Source organism: Carettochelys insculpta, chromosome 2 (genome assembly GCF_033958435.1).
Source record: "Carettochelys insculpta isolate YL-2023 chromosome 2, ASM3395843v1, whole genome shotgun sequence".
Lineage (NCBI taxonomy): Eukaryota > Metazoa > Chordata > Testudines > Carettochelyidae > Carettochelys > Carettochelys insculpta.
Window position 1 is genome coordinate 3,900,121 of NC_134138.1, and position 21,427 is coordinate 3,921,547.

Genomic DNA, 21,427 nt, shown 5'->3' on the forward strand with positions numbered 1-21,427 from the left:
ATGGTCCGTCACAACAATATGTTTAATCGACTCTCTGGGTAACTTTTTTAGTGCATCAACAAAAGCAGAGAGAAGCAACTGATGTCCACAGTCAACAATCTTATCTGGTGGCTAAACTGTGCTGCAGTCAGACAAATGCAAGGGCGAAATGACAGAACCCAGAAAAAAAAAGAATTCGAAGGCTGTGCACTTTTAAAAATGAGTGGCTGCAACTCCCAGAGTATCAGAATTGGCTTATAAAGGCAAGTGAAGACTCAGGATATTGTTCTGAACTCCAGCTCGGCCACCAAGCCCGAACCGTGCTAGCCCGACAGCCCACCGAGTCCCTGCAGGAGTGACCCAGAGCCACCGCTAGTGGCATAACGGCCGGGAGGTTCTGGGCAGGGCTGGAGAAATCACTCCAGGGCACCTTTGCTTAAAGTGCAGGCCCCTCACAGCCCCAGGTCGGGATCTCCTTCTCGCCAGTTTCCCCCACTCCCCAGCGCGCTCCTTGAGGCGTGTGTCTCTGTCTGGGCCAGCTGCAGTACTGTCAGTTGGCTACTGTACAGCCCTGGTGCCCTGATCCTGTTTGCTGCCCTGCATGCTGCAGTGACGTGGATGGCCGCCCCACGGCGCTAGGCGGAGAACCAGAGGGTTAGAGATAGGCCATGCTGTCATCTGGCTGAACTTTTGTGTGGGGTCTGGAAGCTATTTGAATTCCCAGGGTGGCTATTGGCCCCAAATGTTGTTCCTCGGGCGGGGAGGGGGTATGTGAGGTGTCGAATGAAAGCTACTGATGCCCTGAAGCTATGTGTGCTATTTGTGTGCCTGTAGCATGCACGTAGGCAGAGTTATAGACGTTTAGCTCTGCAGCTGTGTGAGAAATGCTTCAGTGCTGAGCTTCACAGAGGGAGGTGGGGCCCCACCCCAGCCAGGACAATAGACTGAGCAGAGGCCCGGATGGCCAACGCTCACTTTGTGATGGTGGGTTTCCTGCTGGGCCTGCAACAAATGGGAACTCGGCACAGCTCTTTCTGGAGGGAACCCCGGTCCATGTGTCATGGACACAACAGCAGATGGAGATACCACAGCTCAGAATATGGCACATCAATCTGCGTGAAGGTGTTAGTCTTGAGAAGATTGGTTGATTGATGAAACAATTTTCTTGGGCATTGGTGGTGTCCCCTTATCATACCCAAACCCTTTGTTAATGAGAATGAGAGCATCTTCGTGGATCTCCTGTGACATAGGGAAGTACCAGTGATTGCACTAACTGATACGTTGTTTGCCTTTGATCACACAGGAATAAAGTGGTAGACTTGTGAATTTAGCCAGGTAATCCTTACCTCCAGTCCAGTGCTCTAACCACAAGAGCAGCTGTGTTCCTGTTAGATGATGTTGACTGTACTAGCACTTAACAGGTGGGGTAACTCCCCCACTGAAGAAACTTATTAACTTTAATATACACATGTAATGGGCAATTTCACTTTAATTAGTATTGGGAGGCACGTTTTTACCTTCTGTGAACGAAAGGTCTCATCACTTTTACTTACTGATCCACTGTTGCTTTGAAGAATTTATCAAATCATCATCCTGGCTGTTCACTGCAATATCATACTCCAGAAATGATCAAAACAAAAAAAGCAGTAAACTCAATATTTAAGGCACAGAGAACCAAAAATAGTAATCAGGGTTCTGTTAATGACTTAAAAGTCTGCATCTTACTCAACAGGAATTTTCACAACAGTCTTGGAAGAGAGGCTGCTGAACTCTCTTTTATATTGAAATTCGACACATTAACACGTGGTTTGAACCGGGATGCAAATTTTCTGGGTTATTATGGGGGCTCTTTTGCATACTTGGCTTCATCTAATTCTTGACTCCCACCTCCCCCTCCACCCCTCTACTCTCTGATTTGCTCACCTTGATAATTTTTTTTCTGATTTGTCAACCTTGATTACTATTTTTGGTTCTCTGTGCCTTAAATATTGAGTCTGTTCTGGTCTGGCTATGGTCTGAAGAAGTGGGTCTGTCCCACGAAAGCTCACCTAATAAATTATTTTGTTAGTCTTTAAAGTGCTACTTGACTGCTTTTTTGTTTTGATAGTATATAGACTAGCACGGCTTCCTCTCTGTTACTTTCCAGAAATGATCAGTGTATCTTGTATAATGATTGTGAAGAACCTGAATTTTGGTGTCAGATGCTACCAGCGTGGTGCTCTGCTCTCTCCAATGCTGGTATCACTCGGCTGCGTGCGTGTTCCCTCTGTGCGCTGCCCCAGCTCTGCAGACAGCCGACACAGCAGACCCGAAGAGAACCCCCAATGACCGCAGAGTCTAGTAAGGTGCAAAGGCACGTCGGCCAGGTTTATTGCCGTATTGGACACAATAATAGTTCCCTGTAGACTTCTCAGTCTAAGTCAGGGCATACTCAAATATGCACCCACGGTCAATGGACTCGGCTCAGTCAGTGGCAGCACTTTCCACTGCCCCCTCGGTTGGACCCACACCACATCCCAGAAGTACATTCTTATACACAGGTACAAACAATTTACACATCACTCCTGACGTACTGAGGTACACCCCTTCTACGTAGTCAGGTTCCGCCTCTCACCTTGTATATGTTGGTTCCAACAAAACAACTCTATCCATCATATTACACTTTTGCCCCTGTCATTGGGATGGGTCGGCCTGTTCTTTCTTATCTGTGGAATGTTCCAGGGTAGGGTGTTCTGGTACCATGTACCTACTTCAATATGCTCGGTAGCTATGTTTATGCACTGTCACCCCTCTTCTTGCCAGCTTCTGTGAGCAATGCATTCCTTCAGCTCACAGCTGCACTTTGCTTTCTGTTAGCAAAGTCTTGACCATTACTTTGGTTCAGGCCACCCCAGCCCCCCAAAATACTCCCTTCCAGCCCCCCATCCCTCTCTCCCTGCCCCTACCCCCACCCCCACCCCAGTCCCCCAAAATACCCCCTTCCAGCCCCCCAATCCCTCTCTCCCTGCCCCTACCCCCAGAACCCCAAAATACCCCCCTTTCAGCCCCCCCAAAATACCCCGCTACCTGCCCCTACCCCCAGACCCCCCCAATACCCGTCTTCCAGCCCCTCTGAAATCCCCCTCTTCCAGCCACCCCAAAATTCCCTTCTTGCAGCCTCCAGAATCCACCTTTCAGCCCCCGCATCCCCCCTCTCCCTGCTCCCAGCCCCACCACACTCCCCACACGGGCCCTGTGCTGAAGGGCCAGGAGAGGACCAATACGGGGATGTGTGTGTGTGTGAGACACCCCAATGACCCCCCAGCTGTTGCTGTGAGGTGGTCACTGGGGAGCCGTGCCCCAGGATGCTGCCGGTGGCCCCGAGTGGTGCCGGGGCGGGTGGGGTAGTGCCCTGAGCCAGGAAATTACCCTCACCCCACTCCCTGCCCCAGAGCTGTTCTCATTGCCCCCCCCCCTGCCCCCAGCCTGCAGCGCCTACCAAGGTCATGGGCTTCCAGAGTTCATCCTGCCCCAGGCCCAGCCCTGTACCTTCCTGCCCCCGCCCCCCCCCAGCCCAACGGCCTCAGGCCGGCTCCACCGCTCCCCTGTACCCCCCCAGGCCGCTCTCAGCTGGGCCCTGCAGCCCTCCTGGCGCTCCCCAGCTGGAGGAGAGAGCTGCTAGCTGGCTGGGGCGCCAGGCCAGAGGATATGACTGCCCTCGGGGAGGGGAAAGGCGCCGACAGGGACGTGGCCATGTCAGTGGTGGGCAGTGAGGCCCTCAAAGGAAGGTGGGATCACCAGGGGGGGAGGGGGGCAGGAAAGGGGCAGTGAACCAGGCAGGGGCTGAGACCCCAGGGGCTGCGCCAGCCGGAAGAGGGCCTGTACCGAGGCAGAGACGGTGCACACAGGCTCGAGTGCCCCGGGTGTGGGGGGCCGAGCTCTGCCCCAGAATGCCGGGTCCCCCCTCCCGAGCTTCTCGCCCTGGGGTGCCCGGCCAGAGGAGCTCAGCGCCAGGGCCAGGTGTGGGGCAAGCACCAAGCTGCACAGCCCAAAGCAGAGCCTCGCCCTCAGCTCGCCGCCGTGGGGCCCTGCAGCTCTCCTCCGGCTGCACCCGCCCGCAGCAAGACGAGCCTCCCCTGGCTGCAGAGAGCCCCCTGGGGCCGGGCTAGGCCTGCCAGCTGGGCTGGGCACCCCGGCTACGTCTACACGTGCACCCAACTTCGAAATAGCTTATTTCGATGTTGCGACATCGAAATAGTCTATTTCGATGAATAACGTCTACACGTCCTCCAGGGCTGGCAACGTCGATGTTCAACTTCGACGTTGCTCAGCCCAACATCGAAATAGGCACAGCGAGGGAACGTCTACACGCCAAAGTAGCACACATCGAAATAAGGGAGCCAGGCACAGCTGCAGACAGGGTCACGGGGCGGACTCAACAGCAAGTCGCTCCCTTAAAGGGCCCCTCCCAGACACACTTTCATTAAACAGTGCAAGATACACAGAGCCAACAACTAGTTGCAGACCCTGTATATGCAGCACGGACCCCCAGCTGCAGCAGCAGCAGCCAGAAGCCCTGGGCTAAGGGCTGCTGCCCACGGTGACCACAGAGCCCCGCAAGGGCTGGAGAGAGAGTATCTCTCAACCCCCCAGCTGATGGCCGCCATGGAGGACCCCGCTATTTCGATGTTGCGGGACGCGGATCGTCTACACGTCCCTACTTCGATGTTGAACGTCGAAGTAGGGCGCTATTCCCATCCGCTCATGGGGTTAGCGACTTCGACGTCTCGCCGCCTAACGTCGATTTCAACTTCGAAATAGCGCCCAACACGTGTAGACGTGACGGGCGCTATTTCGAAGTTACTGCCGCTACTTCGAAGTAGCGTGCACGTGTAGACGCAGCCCCCGGGAGCAGCTCAGTCCTGGCCTGAGCACACCCCCAGCACCTCTGCCCTAGTCCTGCAGAGGCTTCATCCCTCTGCTTGGGCCAGGAGCAGCAGGCATGGGGGCTCCCTGCAAGCCGGTGAGGAGGGACCCGGGCGCAGGTCAGGGCGAGGCCCAGGGCCCGGCTGCATTACTCCTGGAGAGAAATTAAGGCAGATGAGTGCTGCCTCTTGCAGCCCCAGCTCTGGCCCACACAGGCCCTTTGCAACACAGCCCGTCAGCCCTATTGCCAGACCATCGCCCGTCCCCTCTGCCAGCTCCCCCCACCAGCCACCCCTGCTGTCCTGCCCGGAACCTGATTCTGCCCCCCCAAGGCAGGCCTTGGCATGGCTGGGCAGCCTGAGGCTGGCACTGGGCTGCCGGTATCTCCCAGCCGAGCCCACAGGAGGAAGCTGTCGATAGTGGGGGTCAGGGGACAGCTGCTGGGTGTTAAGGAGTTGTGGGCCCTGCTACTTAGAGAGATGCACAACAGCCAGAGATGCAGCCGGAGCCTGCAGCCCCGGCCAGCTCGTGCAGAAGTACCGGGCAGCTGGAGCGCAATGGGGAAGGGGGGAGGCAGCGCTTTGCTCTGAGTCACAGTGGAAGGAAACCTCCACCTTGGCCCTGGGGGGGCCCCGATTCTGGAGCTGCAGCCCCAGTTGGGAGACGAGCTCCTTCCTGGCTGCCGGGAGGGACGTACCGGCTGGCCGGGCAGCACAGTCAGAGCAGTGGAGTTAAACGATACCTGCCCAACTCCCACCCTGTGGCACGGATCCGCCCGGGGCAGCAACGCAGAGCCGGGCTGTCTGAGGCTCCCAGGTCTGCAGGTCCAGCCAGCTCGGCCCCGCTGGGGCAATGCTGGGGCTCAGCGCCACAGGGGATGGTCCCTGGAGCAAGGGGCTCGTCCGGGGGAGGGTAAGAATTCTCTCAGCATTTCCGCCCACCAGCGCAGTGGCTAGTGCAGCTCCATATTACCAGCCCCCAGCCCAGGGACAGCCCTAGGGATGTGAGGGGGTCCCCAAGCTCTGCCCCCGGCCGCAGGCAGGAGTGTGATGGGCTTCAGGGGTCCCCAAGCTCTGCCCCCCCCGCTGTAGGCAGGAGTGTGATGGGTTCAGGGGTCCCCAAGCTCTGCCCCCCCCCCCCGCTGCAGGCAGGAGTGTGATGGGTTCAGGGGTCCCCAAGCTCTGCCCCCCAGCCGCAGGCAGGAGGGTGAGGGGTTCAGGGGTCCCCAAGCTCTGCCCCCTCAGCCACAGGCAGGAGGGTGATGGGCTTCAGGGGCCCCCAAGCTCTGCCCCCCGCCCCGCTGCAGGCAGGAGTGACTCAGCAGGTGGAATGGGCATTTTGTGTCGCCAGAGGCCCAGCTCAGCACAGTGGGGTCCATGCAGCCGGCAGAGACAGTCATTCCAGCCGGTCCTGGGGAGAGGAGCCCTCCACACCACGGCCTCAGTTCCCCCTTTGTTCCTCTCCTCCAGTCCAGGCTAACTGCCCCCCACTAACTGCCGTGTCTAATTCACACCCAGCCAGGCTCCTCCCTGGCTGTGGTCGGCCCAGGGTGTTACCTGGCAGCTTAGGCTACAGCCGCAGGGGTCATCCCCGGCCCGTGGGAGCTGCTGGGCCTGTCACTCACACATCCACCCCCCCACAGCACATCGCTCCCCCCTTCCAGACCAAGCTGAGCAGGGTCACTCAGCCAGGGAGCTGGGGAAGTTTGGGCCCTGCGCCCTGGGGTTAAACATCAATTGAGCCAGCGGCGCTCCCCTTTGCTGGGGCCTGCCTCCCTGACGTCCTGCAGGAGCTGATCCACCTTGTCTGGTGGCTGGACGACATTGGGGGCCAGGCCAGCCCAGCTCCCCCCGCGGTCACACCAGCCCCTCCTCTTCCCTTGGGCTCTGCCCAGGGGCTCCCTAGGCAGGCCCATGAGCTCTGCAAGCCGTTCCCGGAAAGCCAGGATGTCCTCCACCCCCCACTGTCCACCCAGGGGAGCCCCCCCAACTCTCTCAGCAAGCCCAGGGGTTCCCTCCCCCTTCTGCACCACAGCTTAGGTGGGGGGGAAGCTGGTGGGCCCTTGGGGTCCCTGGGTGCAAACAGCAGGTGGCACAAGTGCTCCTCACAGTCCTGAGATGCCGGAGGCCTTTATGCAGCGGCACCCCTTCTCCATATCCCAAGGAACCTTCCCAGCAGCCCGTGGGGCCGGGACTAATGCCCCAAGGCCCAGGCAAGCCAGATCCCTGGTTTCCCCCACCTGCACCGGAGCAGGGTGGACATGAAGTCAGCCCCTTGGTTGCTGAGGACCTCCTGGGGGGACCCAACCCTGCTGGAAATGGCCAGCAGAAAGTCTGCTGCCGTGTCCACCTTGGGAGGGCAGAGTCAGGCCCCACCTGGGTGTATTTCTTCCCCAGCTGGGTTGCCTTGCCAGTGGGCCCCACTGTATCTATCGCTACCTTCTGGGAGGGCTCCTCGGGTGGGCAGATGCCTCAGGGCAGCTTTCCCCAGCCCCTGGCAGGAGCTGCAGGTCTGGCAGTCCCACTGCACGCCCGCAAATGTCCCTGGCCAATGAAAGGTCTGAAGCAGCCTCAACAGGGGGTGCCTCGGGCGATACCTTTGGGGAACCAGCAGCAGCTGCTGCTGGACACCCCGCCCCCCCCGATTCTCCTTTCTCCAGGACTCTCCTTCATGCTCAGCCCAGCTGTCCGTGAAGTCATCTGCCAGCTCCTCCGCGCTGAGAGAGTCCTCTGGCTGAGACACACTCCATGGAACCGTTCCAGGACACATGGACCATCAGCTTAACCAGGTCCTCTACAGTCTGGGCTCCCATCCCACACACCCCCTTGCCGTAGTTCTGTGGCAGACGGGAGGCCAGGTCTGCACAGGTCTCCTCCGGCCCCTTCTATGCCTCCTGGAACAACTTCTTGTACATCTCGGGGCTCAGCGTGAATTTATGCAGCAGGGCCTGTTTGTAGTGCTCAGGCTGCAGCCCCTCCAGCACCTCTGAGCCAGCCGGGGGTGAGCTTCTGGAGCCATTCCACTGAGGGTACCTGGTTCAACTTGCACGTTCACTCAAAGGAGGTAAGAAACCCATCCAGGTCCCCCCCCATCCTTATGCTGGGCCAGCACATGCATCTCTAAGTGACCCCCAGTCCCAGGCCTCCTGGCCCTCTCGCTGCTCACTGCCTCTGGGCTTCTCAGCTCCCCCAAGGCCCGCTCATGCTGCCGCTCTCTCATCATAGAGCTCCTTCTCCTGGTCCTCCCATTCCTCCAGCCATACCTTGATCTCCAGCCGTGGCACATCTGCCGAGAGGGACCCCGCCCCGGGTGAACCCCTGCTAGAGGAGTGTGGCCCGGTGGCCACCGCATCGGTCTGGCAGAGTTCTGGCCCCCATGCTGCCTGAGGGTGACGCTCACAGGGTATAACCAGCTACTCCATACCTGGACCACATCCAGGTCCCAGGACCGGTCATTCTCTTCCAACTGGGCAATCAGCTAGGCCTTGGTTGCCTTTCCCACAGTCAGACCCTTCTCTCTGCACAGCCACACAAGGGCTGCCTTCAGGAGTTGGGTGTAATCCATCTCCCCACTGTTCCCTGGGGTGCTGACTCGCCAGCCGACACTGCAGCACCCCATGACTCCCCAAAATTGCTTTGTTCTGCCTCCAGCACCCCACCTCTTATACACCTCCATCCTTCTACTGCACCCCGTCACTTCCTGCTGGAAGCCCATCTGCAGGCGCAGTACATCCCACCGCTGTCACCAGCTGTGATCGGGTTCGGGGTCCCAAGCACTGTACCTCAACTGCAGCCAAGTGGCTCTTGCTCAGCAGGGAGAACGAGGGTTTTATTAGTTAACAGAGACACAGCGCAGCCCAGAGGTGTCAGTACAGCCGGCAGAGACATCCTGGGAAAGGGAGGCCTGAGGTGAGACCCCTAAGACAGGAAATTGGTTCCTCAACCATTGTTTCTCTCCTCCAGTCCATGTTAACTGCCTTCCAACAACCCCCCCAACCACAACATCACCTCTGTTGCTTCCGCGTCTAAGCTCAACCCAAAGATTCTCAACTGGCTTTTATCCCTCCATATACTGGAGCTCTGAGCCATCATGCTGCTCCCACACATGGAGCTCAACGCCTCCTCCTTTTCCCCCCAGCCTGTCCTTCCTGAGCAGTTTATACCTTTCCATGACCGTGCTCCAGTTATGTGAGTCATCCCACCACGTCTCCGTTCTTCCAGTCACCTCATACTCCTTTGACTCTGCCAGGGCCTCTAATTTCTCCTGTTTGTTTCCCAGGCTTCTCGCATTCCTGTACAAACACCTGAGACAATTTGCTGATTGGCCGACTTTCTCCTTTCGAACGAGTGGTCGTCCTTTGTTATTCCTCCTTCCTTCCCCACTTACCTCAGGGCTTGTGTCACCGTCCCCGAACAAAGCTGTTGGCTGTAAGGGGGAAGGCGTGGGCCCCAGGGGGCTCTGTGGGGGGCTGTGTACCTCAAGGGGCTCTGCTGGGTGTCCTGGCAGGGAGGGACGCATCTGTCGTGCGTAGCTCTCTCTGCACCAGGGCAACCAGCAGGGCCAGTCTGTTCTCTAGAGCACAAAGGGCTGCTGGATTTTCACAGCTGTTTTCAAAGCAGCCAGCCAGCTTGGCCTTGAGAAGGCTGCGTATCAGAGAAAGCAGGTCCCACCTCTCCAACACCCTGGCACCCATGCCAGGAAACACAGAGAGTGGCCACAAGACCGAGAACAACATTTATGGGACCTTGTCCCCCCCAAGAGAGCACCATGAGCCAGCTCCAATACTTTACAGAAAAGGCAAAACTCACATGTACAAATCCCCCAGCCCTCCTCTTGAGCCATTTCAAACCACAGAAAACAGCAATACCTGTAAAATGCTCAGTGGAGTCTGATACTCACAGAGCTTCGAGCTAATAAACAAACCTCCATTGCAACTGCTTCTGAAAAGTAAAACAGGTTCCCGTACAGAACCAGACTCACCCACACTTCGGCCGTGTCTACACATGCCCCAAACTTCGAAATGGCCACGCAAATGGCCATTTTGAACTTTACTAACGAAGCACTGAAATGCAAACGCAGCGCTTCGTTAGCGTGCGGGCGGCAGCGGCGCCTCCAAATTAACTTGCCTTGCAGCCCGCGGCGCGTCCCGACAGGGCTCCTGTGCGCAAGGACCCCGCCTGCTTCAAAGTCCCATTATTCGCATCAAGTTTGGAAAAGGAGCCCCAAGCCCCGCCTGGCCGCGCCGCGCGGCAGTAACGCACGTTAATTTCCAAGCACTGCTGAACCCCACACGCTAACGAGACACTGAACAGCCATTTCAGCGTTCAACTAATAAACCCCGAAATGACCATTTGCAGGCTCATTTTGAAGTTTGGGGCACGTGCAGACGTAGCCTTTTTTTTAATTATTGAAGTCTGAAGACCAAGAGAGCTTCTACTGTATTACTTGGTCTCCAGGCTTATTTAGCTGTTCGGCAGCCTGGAGACAGGGCTCAATTCCTCAACACTCCAGCTCATGGCAACCAAAGATTCACTCAACTTGAGGCTGCGTGAATCAGGAATTGACGGTACATGGCTTGGCCAACAGACGTTTTAGCATATAGGCGTCTTCCTCAGCCTGGGACAGAGTTTGGGGGTTGACTTGTTGATATGTGTGTGTAAGGAATGTGCCAGCAGGAGCTCAGGACTGGGAAAGGCTTTAGGGCCTGTGTGCTTCAGAGCTTATTTGCATGAAAATCTAAATAGATGCATATGTAATACCCTCTCAACAGAGTCTGATGGGAGTAGGTGAAGCTGTGAGGTTTCATGTCTTGTCATGAGCATGTTCTTGTAAAGTCACAATTTATGCTATGATGCATGTAAGAAATGTGGGTTCTCACCCATGCTTGAAGTTGTTGTGGACTCTAGGGTAGTCACCGTTACATCTAAAGATATGGGTTGCACAGGGATCCTTGGTGGGGTGGCTTTTCTGCAAGCATACTGTTGCATAGTAAGCTTTGCTAGTTTGTTCTCTAGCAAAATAAAACCCTGTGAGGTGGTTGTTTGAGGATTAGCCATGTAGTTTCTTACATGTTAATCTCTCACACACAGCTTTTTTGAAGAAAAAAATCTGTGTATTTTGATCTCACTTTATTTCTTTTTGCTTGTGAGTTTTTAAAATATGTGGGGTTTCTTCAGAAACCAGTTTTTTTGAAACTAGCTGAAAAACTCCACTTACAAGAAAAAAAAAGGCAACACACATTTTAAAGGTTCATTAGTAAGTTTCCAAGTGGTTAGTGCACGTAATATTTGGTAGAAAAGTTACTTGTGAACAAATAGCAAAAAGGCTGTCTGTTGTGTGTGGTTGACTGGGTTTGCTGTGCTAATGGGAACAGATCAGAGCTGCTTCAGGGTTATGGGCTGAAATTTGGGCTGTGGTGGGAATGTAACACATGAGCCTACACGGGAAGGTTGCCTGGTTTCCTCTCTCAAACTGAAGTCAAATGAGGCCCAGTTAGGACTGACAAGAGGACTGGGAAGGGGCGGGGGCAGCAAAAGCAACAGTCAAAGGTAAAGAAAATCATGGCCGTGGCCAGAACGCATTCTCTCCCATGACTCCTCCCCCGTGGGATACCAAGGAGGTGGGATGAAGCCTTCTGTCTCAGGACGCACACAAGTGGTTGGTGACTATAAGGGATGTGGCTAAGGGCACACACTGCAGGTCTAGCGAGGCCTAATCAGAGAGGGTGTCAGGGAATGGGGCCAGTGCGGTGTTCTGCAGTGTCTAAGCTGGGAGGCGACACAGCATGAAAGCTCTGCGGTGTCAGGCTGGCAGAGGAACCCTGGGGAGCAGATTTGGCCAGGTTGCAGAGCTAGGGGGGCACTTGCTTGGAACTAACTTACCTCAGGCTTCTGATCTCCTGATTTCCGCTTCTGTCATGAGAGCTGGGGGAGGGATAAAAGGAAAGCCTTCTAACACTGCCTTGCTGGAAACCAGAGCCACCTCCCCACTTCCACCCCCAGCCACTGGGCTCACACACCTCTACCTTTGAGGCAGAGCTGGGCCCTGCCTGTTCACATTGTCCAAATGCCCACCAGCTAAACGGGGAGCCCAGGGGGTTTGCCCTTTGGATGAAGAATGCTTGAGAACAGGGGCAGCAGCTCAGGTTTGTTCAGCTTTTGCAAAGATTTTTGCAAAGCTGTCAGCAACCGGCTGGGGCAGCTGGTTTTCCGGCAAACAGGTCCGGGGCGGGGAGGAGGGGGACAGATCCCAGGCCAGGCTGTGCTACAGTCGGGTACCTCTGTTTAAACAGTCTGCAACAAGCGAGTTAACATTAGAACACAACCAGGTTTTAGAGTTAGCGGCCATTGAGCTGAATGGAGCCACTCAACACGGTCATTTCCGACTCCCTGCCGAAAGGCTGCATCAGACAGTGCTGCGCAGGGGCACGGCTGGGGGGATGCTGCTTCCCAGAACATCGGCACACCAAATGAAGCATTATTTGGACTCTGTGGGTGCTTGGGACACCCGCACCCCATTGGCCCATGTTGGGAAGGCATTTGGGATTGACGACGATTTGCGTACAGGCACAGCCGTCTCCCTGAGGCCGGTAGGGGGGCTCCTTCAGAAACGTATGGAGACTGGAGGGCAAAGCTGTGGCTGTGTCTAATTTTAGGGGAGGGCAAATGAGGGAAAATGTAATGGCACATTCAGAGCTTGGCAGGGGTGTGTAGCTAAACTTTTCCCACATGGTGCCCCTGATTCTTGGTGTACTGAGTGTGGACGTATGGATTCCCTTCCCTCCGCCCCACAGTTGGCTTGAAGTCAGTTACTGTGACAGCAGCTGCTGATCCCCGTAAACTCGGATCGGTGCTCTAGGGCATACTCTGAGCAGCAGGCTGGGCGGTAAAGCAGCCCATGCGTCACCTCCAGCTTGCCCGCCTGCAAGACCCTTAACCTCGGCTTCTTTGGGACAGAGAGAGCCGTGTTAGTCTGTATTCTAGCAAACCAAAACAGCAGTCTGCTAGCGCTTTAAAGACTAGCAAAATAATTTATTCAGTGATGAGCTTTCATGGGACAGACCCACTTCTTCAGATCATAGCCAGACCAGAACAGACACAATATATAAAGCACAGAGGTCCACAAATCGTCATCAAGGTTGGCAAGTCAGAAGAGCAGAGTGCTGGCGGGGCTGGGGTGGGCGGAGTTAAGAGTTAAATAAAACAAGAAAGCACTTAAAAGGTAAAAGAATCCTTATAATGGGGCAGGTAGTTGCTGTCCATCTTCAAACCACGTTAATGTGTCAAATTTGAATACGAATGTTAGTTCTGAGCATTCCCTCTGTAGACGGCCGTTAAAGTCCCTTTTCAGTAGCACACAAGCTCTCAGGTCTTTAATAGAATGGCCTGCTCCAGTAAAGTGCGGGCTGACAGCTTGGGGTATTTGGAGTTTTTTAATGTCTGCTCTATGTCCGTTCATTCTTTGTCGAAGAGCGTTTGTGGTCTGTCCGATATACGTGGTGTGTGAGCATTGTAGAGGGGGTCAGAGGCTCAACACATTCCACATGCGCTGCCTTAGGCGCATACTCGGTATCTCATGGCAGGACAAGGTCCCCAATAGCGCAGCGCTTGAGAGGGCAGGCGCCGCCTCCATGGTCACCCTTCTCAAACAGAGGCGTATGCGCTGGCTGGGCCATGTCTCACGCATGACGGATGGCCGAATACCGAAGGACCTCCTCTTCGGCGAACTGGCGTCTGGAAAGAGGCGGAAAGGGCGACCTAAATTGCTCTACAAGGACACATGCAAGCGTGACCTCAGTGCTCTCTCTATCAGCGTCAACACTTGATCCTGTACTTAATGTGGTTAGGTCCAGGGATGAAATCTCCAGCATAGATATGTGGGCAAAGCTGGCAACAGGGCTTGTTACAAGGAAAAGTTCCAGGATTAGTATTTTGGTGGTACAGCCTATGATTGGTAGAGAGAAGCCTGATAAGGTTGGGAGGTCGTCTGTAGGAGAGAACAGGCCTGTCACCGAGGTCCTTGTGGAGTGTGGCATCATGATTAAGGATAGGTTGTAGGTCTTTAATAATTCGTTGCAGTGGTTTGAGTTGGGGGCTGTAGGTGATGACCAGTGGTGTTCTGTTCTTGGCTTTTTTGGACCTATCTTGGGGTTGTTGGTTTCTGGGTATTCATCTAGCCCTCCTGATTTGTTCTTTTTTTTTTTTTTATTTAACCTGGTGGGTAATTCAGGCTTATGAATGTTTGGTAGAGATCTTACAAAACAAAGCAGCCGAAATGCAGCACTTTAAAGACTACCCAAAAGATTTATTCGGTGATGAGCTTTCGTGGGACAGACCCACTTCTTCGGATCAATGGTAGAGATCTTGTAGTTTTCAGCCTCTGTCACTAGGATCAGAGCAGATGCGATTGTATCTCAGGGCTTGACTAGAAATGATGGATTGTGTTGTGTGTGCAGGATGGAAGGTAGAAGCATGTAGGTAAGTCTAGCGATCAGTGGGTTTCCAGTAGGGTGTGGTACCGATCAGGCCATCCTTGATTTGTACTGTAGTGTCCAGGAAATGGATCTCTTGTGTGGAGTGGTCAAGGCATAAGTTGATGGTGGGGTGCAGATTGTTAGAGTCTCTGTGGAATTCTCCTAGAGTCTCTGTACCAGGGGTCCAAATTAGAAAGACGTCATCCATGTTTGGTTAGTACAGGAGGAGTCATAGGGGACGAGAGCATCTTTGGGAGAGGCAGTGACACTGCTGTGCTCCCAGGAGTGGCTCCCTTTCCCAGCAGAAAATGAAACACAATCAACACAGGTAGGACTTGAATCCACAACTCTGCAATCCTCCATTAGGCTACTGGGTCTGGCTGTAGATTACAGATTTTTTGCTTCTGAGTGTGATGAAGGCTACTGTGCTGCCGCCCCTAAATTTTCTGCCAGTGCGGGGGTCAGGAAGGAATTTCTCACTTCCAGACGTTGGCAGCCAAGTGCCTGATTAGGATCAAGTGGGACCTTTCTTAGAAGCAGCTGGTGTTTGCCAATGGCCCAGAAAGGCTCCCAACAACCATCCCATGCTTGGAAAGCAAATCCCTGCAAGGGAAAGGACCAGAGTGTGTTGGCAGGTGAAATAGGACGGGGTTTCTGGGCACAGCAAGAGAACGCAATCCAGGGAAACTTTGCTCAAAATCCAGGCTGCTTACAGCCTCAGGCTGGGATTTCCTTCTCACTAAGGCAAATCCAACCAGCCACCACAGCACCTCTGCCACCCCACTGGCCAGCCAGAGCCACATCAGCAAACCCCCAGACTTCCCAGCTGCTCTACCAGCCCAGACCAACAACCCCCAAATTAAGGTGAGTGGCTCTTAAGCCTATTTCACCAAACTCCACACAGATTGTTTCAGGTCCCAAAGGGCCCAGCCCCAGCCCCTGGTCAATATATACTTGGGTTTTACCCAAAACAACACGCTCAGCAATTCTTTAGATCCAATATCTAAAGATTTATTAACAAAAAAGAAAGAACAGGGTTAGAGAGAAGAATTGTTAAAGTAAAACTTTACATGCTTCAGTCATAACTTCCGACGCAGCCAGCGATGTTATTTGCTGATTCTTGAAAGTCTCTGAAAGTTCATTTCATGTTACATAGATGCAGTCATTGGAGCATCGTAGGTCCGGCCCGCTGGAGTCCACATGCTGGACCATGGCCCCTTGGAGACCACAAGACAAAAGATCCAATATGGACACTGCTAAATCCACCTCATCCTGCTGAGGGATGGGCCCCCAGTCCAGACAGGCTTAACTCATGAAGACTGAGGAACCAAGAAAGTCCCTGCCAGGGCCCATCTCACAGCTTTTCATACGCGGAGGGACAATTCTATTCTGCTCCATGGGCCTTGGCCCACCACCTGAGCCGGTGGGTCACTGTGCCGAGTTCCCATTCGTTGCAGGCCCAGCAGGAAACCCACCCTCACAAAGTGAGCGTTGGCCGTCTGGGCCTCTGCTCAGTCTATTCTCCTGGCTGGGGTGGAGCCCCACCTCCCTCTGTGAACCTCAGCACTGAAGCATTTCTCACACAGCTGCAGAGCTAAATGTCTATAACTCTGCCTACGTCCATGCTACAGACACACAAGTAGCACATATAGCTTCAGGGCATCAGCAGCTTTCATTCGACACCTCACATACCCCCTCCCCGCCCGAGGAACAACATTTGGGGCCAATAGCCACCCTGGGCATTCAAATACCTTCCAGACCCCACACAAAAGTTCAGCCAGATGACAGCATGGCCTATCTCTAACCCTCTGGTTCTCCGCCTAGCGCCGTGGGGCGGCCATCCACGTCACTGCAGCATGCAGGGCAGCAAACAGGATCAGGGCACCAGGGCTGTATGGTAGCCAACTGACGGTACTGCAGCTGGCCCAGACAGAGACACACGCCTCAAGGAGCGCGCTGGGGAGTGGGGCAAACTGGCGAGAAGGAGATCCCGGCCTGGGGCTGTGAGGGGCCTGCACTTTAAGCAAAGGTGCCCTGGAGTGATTTCTCCAGCCGTGCCCAGAACCTCCCGGCCGTTATGCCACTAGCGGTGGCTCTGGGTCACTCCTGCAGGGACTCGGTGGGCTGTCGGGCTAGCACGGTTCGGGCTTGGTGGCCGAGCTGGAGTTCAGGAGTGACGCAATGGGCCCTTGGGGTGAAAAGTCGTGGGCTGGGGGAGTAACGTAGCGGGGCCCTGAGGCGCGGTGGGGGTATTTCACGGGCTCCGCGACAGGCGTGCGCATTCCATGTTCCAGCCAGTGTGTATCATGGACCTTGCAGGGCCTGGCCTGTTGCAGCTGTCCACTTGGAGCATTAGCCCTGTTGTCCACTTGCAGCACTAGCGCTGTAGGTCAGGCTGGAGCTGCGGCTGTGGTTAGCTCCATGTTCATGGCCGGATCTCAGTTTGACTCCCACATGCCCCAGTCTCAGGGCTTTGCTGCCCCTGCTGGGCTAAGCCCAGCCAGGTGATTTGTGGGGGCCGTGTTCTGAGATCGCTGGCCTGGGTAAGAAATTGGCCAAAATTCCCTGGAAACCAGAGGTGCTCGCTCCAGAACCTGCAGCCCTGGTCTGGAGTAACCAGGGGGGAATTCCAGCCTGCCCCGTAGTGCCTATCCAGGCAGTGCCGATGAGGCCTCACGTAACTGTACCCTCCTGGCTCCTGGAGGCTGGGGCGGATGCCCTGCTGCAGAGGCTAATTCCGTCTGGACCATCTCCCAGTTCCACCGTGAGCAGACCCCATCCCCTTCCCTTTCCCAGTCTCTGTGTAGCCGAGTCCTGCTTCTTCTGGGTCTGGGTGCCTGAGATCAGCTCGGAGGGCAGGGCAGGGCAGGGCAGCCACCTCCAGTGCCACGCTGGAAGAGCAGCGAGTGCGCCAGACCAAGAGTCAGCTCCCAGCCAGGTTTATGAGCCTCCTTTCGGTCCCAAGGGAGAGTGCAGATGTCAGCTCGTTTCCTAACAGCGGCTGAGGACAGTGGGCAAAGGGCAGCCAGGCAGGTGGCACCGGCAGGGTGAGCTTGGCAGGCAAAGAACCTTGTGTTTGGAGGAGGCTGTGGGCTCCCGTTGCTCTTAGTAGTAGCGGGCGGAGCACGGGGGGGCACACTCCAGGCCCCGGGTCTTGGGTCGGTTTTTGGGGAGCAGGTAACCCCGACCTGCCATGGAGCCCAGGGCTCCCACAGGCTGTCCCACTGCTTGGGGCCGCCTTGCAGAGCAGGAGGAAGGATCTCATTTCCCGGGGAGGCAGCGCCGGGGCAGAGCATGCCCAGGACTCCCTCGGGGGATGTGCATCTCCCGCCGCGGCGACGCACACGGGCCAATCTGCGGTGAGCTGTCAGCCAGCCCAGCCAGGCAGGCACCTTGTGCCGCTGCAAGTGACAGGCCCATCTCCTGTGCACAGGTGCGGAATGAGCAGGGGCAGTATTACCAGCGCTGCCACTGGCAGCCCAGATGCCAGGGTGATGGGCCCCTCCCAGCATGGCTGGCCCTGTCAGGCAGTATGGCGCTTAGCCCCACCCTCCGACACAGTCCTTTCGCCCCCCCAGGTGAAGAGAGGAAGGTTGCGTGGCCAGGTCAGGCATCTCTGGGTGGACGAGGGAGAGCGGCTGGGCTGAGCTGGAGCTGGGATGCAGGAAGTGTCCTGAAGGTGCGCTGGTGTGGCTGGTGTCCCGTCCCAGCCCCAGCCCCAGCCCCAGCCCCAGGGGAGGAGGATGCACTGCAGAGCAGCCTGGGAGCACGAGCCGCTGCCAGCGGGGTTTGGTTCTGGCTCTGCCTCCTGTCGGCAGGGGTGGGTGGCCATAGGGGAGGGCAGCCCAAAGAGAGGCAGCCAGCACCGGGTTCTGCCCCAGGGGCTGGGGGCAGGAGCCTGAGGTGCAAACTGTGCAAAGCTCCATCACTGACATGGAGATGGGAATCGCTGCAATCAACAGTCGGGAGGGAGCCAGGAGTCCCAGGAGTGAGGGGGCTGGGGTGCAGCCTGTGCAGTGCAGGATCACACTGCCGGCGCCGTGCACTGCCCTGGGCCGGGCTTTGCGCTGGCTCAGCCATGCAGAATAGTAGGCAAGGCGACCAGCGGTGCCTGGGGCAGAGGGGCTGGCAGCAGTCACCTGTCTGGCCTGGCCCCTCCGGCTCAGGTGGGCCCGTGTGTGCCCAGCCCCTCCAGCGCAACGACCCAAGGCTGAGCGCAGGCTCATGGGCCTGTCAAAGACTGAGCGAGTCCAGCCCTTGGCTCTCACATGGGCTGGGGCAGTGTCTTGTTCTCAGTAGTGCTGGGGGTTATCTCTTGAGGGGGCCTAGTAACTCTTAGCTGGAGGGTTAATAGGTGGCCTTGTCCAGGGCAGAGAACAGGCCTCCTCTGGCTTTGCCTTCCCCCCAGGACTGCAGAGCTCTCCATGGGTCGCTTCCCTTGGAACGCACATCAACTCCTTGGGCTCAACGATCTGTTTCACCGGGTCGTTAGCCACGGGCCCGGCTACGCTTCAGGCACTGCGTCCGCACAGATGTGGCTGCTCTGTGCGAACAGGGAGACGGTCTCCCGCCAGCGTAGTTAATCCGCTTCCCAGAGAGGTGCTCACTGTGTCAGAGGGAGGGGTTCGTCTGCCTGCACGGGGGTGAAGGTTGTAGCTGTGTCACTCCAGAGCAAGCAAACGGGAGCAGACTCAACCCGGGACTCTCCGAGCACCTTGCCCAGACCTGAAGACAAGCTCCAGGTGGCTCGAAAGCGCCTCCCTCTCCCCAAGGGACCTTGGTCCCCAGCGGGGCCTTGCCTGGCTGTTTGGGGACACTCAGCCTCCCGAGTTAGACCCTGCGCGTGTGGACGAGGCCTACCAGCCAGGCAGTCCTGCTCCCCAGGAGCCCTGTGTCCAGCTGGGGCAGATCTCAGGGGCTGCAGAGGAAGCTGGGAGAAGCCAGCCAAACTCCCTTGTTGTCACAGCAGGTGCCTGGCTGGAGTCCTGGACCGGGAACACCAGGACTCGTGAGCCAGCTGCAAATGTTATACGCAGGGAAGGTGATGCAGGCAGGCCAGTGTTCCCCAGGACCTAGGGAGGATGTACCTGACATAGGGGAGTCACAGATTCACAGCCGGAAGACACCCCTACGGCGACCTTGCCTGCACTGACCCCTCCACCAGGCTGTCATTGCACTAGAAATTGGTATGACAGGTTCCCCCAGGATACCAGTGAGCCCCTGACCTACCAGCCAGGGCTCCCTCAACACAGTCCTGCTGCAACCAGACACCAGCCTACCAAGGCTTCACATAGAGGTGGAGGACACACCTACCACGTTATTTACAGACTTCTGTGATGAGGGCTGCACAGGAAGGCTGCAGCTGAGGCCTTGCCCAGCGTCCCAAGAGCACACCTCCCTCTGGTGCGTAAGCCCACGTTATACCCCCCCTGTGCGGCACAGGGAACAGCCCAGCAGAAGCCCACAGAATCATGGCAGTGGAAGGGACCTCGAGAGAGTATGAGAGGTCAACAAGTCCAGTCCTCTGCATTTATGACTCTCCCAGGCCAGGGTTTGTCTGCCCTGAAAAACCTCCAGCGGTGGAGATTCCACAGCCTCCCCAGGCAATTAATTCCAGTGTTTGCCCAACCTGAGGGTTGGGAGGTTTTTCCTCAGGTCCAGCCTACCCCTCCCTTGCTGCAGTTTAAGCCCATTGCCTCTTGTTCTATCCTCAGAGGTAAAGGAGAATAACGTATCTCCTGGTAACAACCTTTCAGGTACTTGAAAGTTCCAATTGTCCCCCCCCGCCCAAGTCTTCTCTTTTCTAACTAAAACAACCCCAGTTCTTTCAATCCTCCCTCACAGGCCATGTTCTCTCGCACTTTCTCCATTTGCCTTGCTCTTCTCTGGACCTTCTCCAATGTGTCCACATCTTCCCTGAAATGTGAGGCTCAGAACTGGAGACAATAGTCCAGCTGAGACCTAAGCTTCACAGAGTAGAGCAGAAGAATGACTTGTCGGGTCTTGCGTGCTCCGATGAACGCACCCCAGAATGACGTGCCAGGGTTTTCTTATCACACTGTTGACTTATAGTCAGCTTGTGGCCCACTCTGACTCCCAGATCCTTTCTGCCGTGCTCCTTCGTAGGCATCTCCCATTTTGTAAGCGTGAAACAAACTGTTACTCCCTGGCTACGTCTACACGTGCAGCCAACATCGAAATAGCTTATTTCGATGTTGCGACATCGAAATAGTCTATTTCGATGAATAACGTCTACACGTCCTCCAGGGCCGGCAACGTCGATGTTCAACTTCGACGTTGCTCAGCCCAACATCGAAATAGGCGCAGCGAGGGAACGTCTACTCGTCAAAGTAGCACACATCGAAATAGGGATGCCAGGCACAGCTGCAGACAGGGTCACAGGGCGGACTCAACAGCCAGCCGCTCCCTTAAAGGGCCCCTCCCAGACACAGTTGCACTAAACAACACAAGATACACAGAGCTGACAACTGGTTGCAGACCCTGTGCCTGCAGCATAGATCCCCAGCTGCTGCAGAAGCAGCCAGAAGCCCTGGGCTAAGGGCTGCTGCCCACGGTGACCATAGAGCCCCGCAGGGGCTGGAGAGAGAGCATCTCTCAACCCCCCAGCTGATGGCCGCCATGGAGGACCCAGCAATTTCGACGTTGCGGGACGCGGATCGTCTACACGGTCCCTACTTCGACGTTGAACGTCGAAGTAGGGCGCTATTCCTATCTCCTCATGAGGTTAGCGACTTCGACGTCTCGCCGCCTAACGTCGAAGTTAACTTCGAAATAGCGCCCGACGCGTGTAGACGCGATGGGCGCTATTTCGAAGTTGGTGCCGCTACTTCGAAGTAGTGTGCACATGTAGACGCAGCTCCTAAGTGCAGTACTTTGCATTCGTCCTCGTGGAATTTCATCCTATTTATTTCAGGTGCCTTTTTCCAGTTTGTCTAGCTACTGCTTTCCCCTTATCCACAAGGCGTGTGAGTCTAATCGAAGAAAGCTATCAGGTTGGTTTGACAGTATTTGTTCCTGGCAAATCCATGCTGACTGTTACTGATCAACTTA

General features: G+C 55.9%; 1 protein-coding gene across 5 annotated transcripts in view; it reads left to right on the forward strand.

Moving 5' to 3' along the window:
- Positions 1-21,427, forward strand: part of LOC142009046 (uncharacterized) — a 165,030-nt gene that overhangs the window by 2,115 nt on the left and 141,488 nt on the right. For 3 of the 5 annotated variants that reach the window (XR_012644309.1, XR_012644310.1, XR_012644311.1), the window contains exon 2: positions 52-2,816. The exons of 1 other annotated variant lie outside the window; for it this stretch is intronic. The gene's annotated coding sequence lies outside the window, so the exon portion shown is untranslated. Of the gene's footprint in view, positions 1-51; positions 2,817-21,427 lie in introns of those variants that run through there. One more of the 5 variants, XR_012644312.1, reaches the window with a different exon arrangement.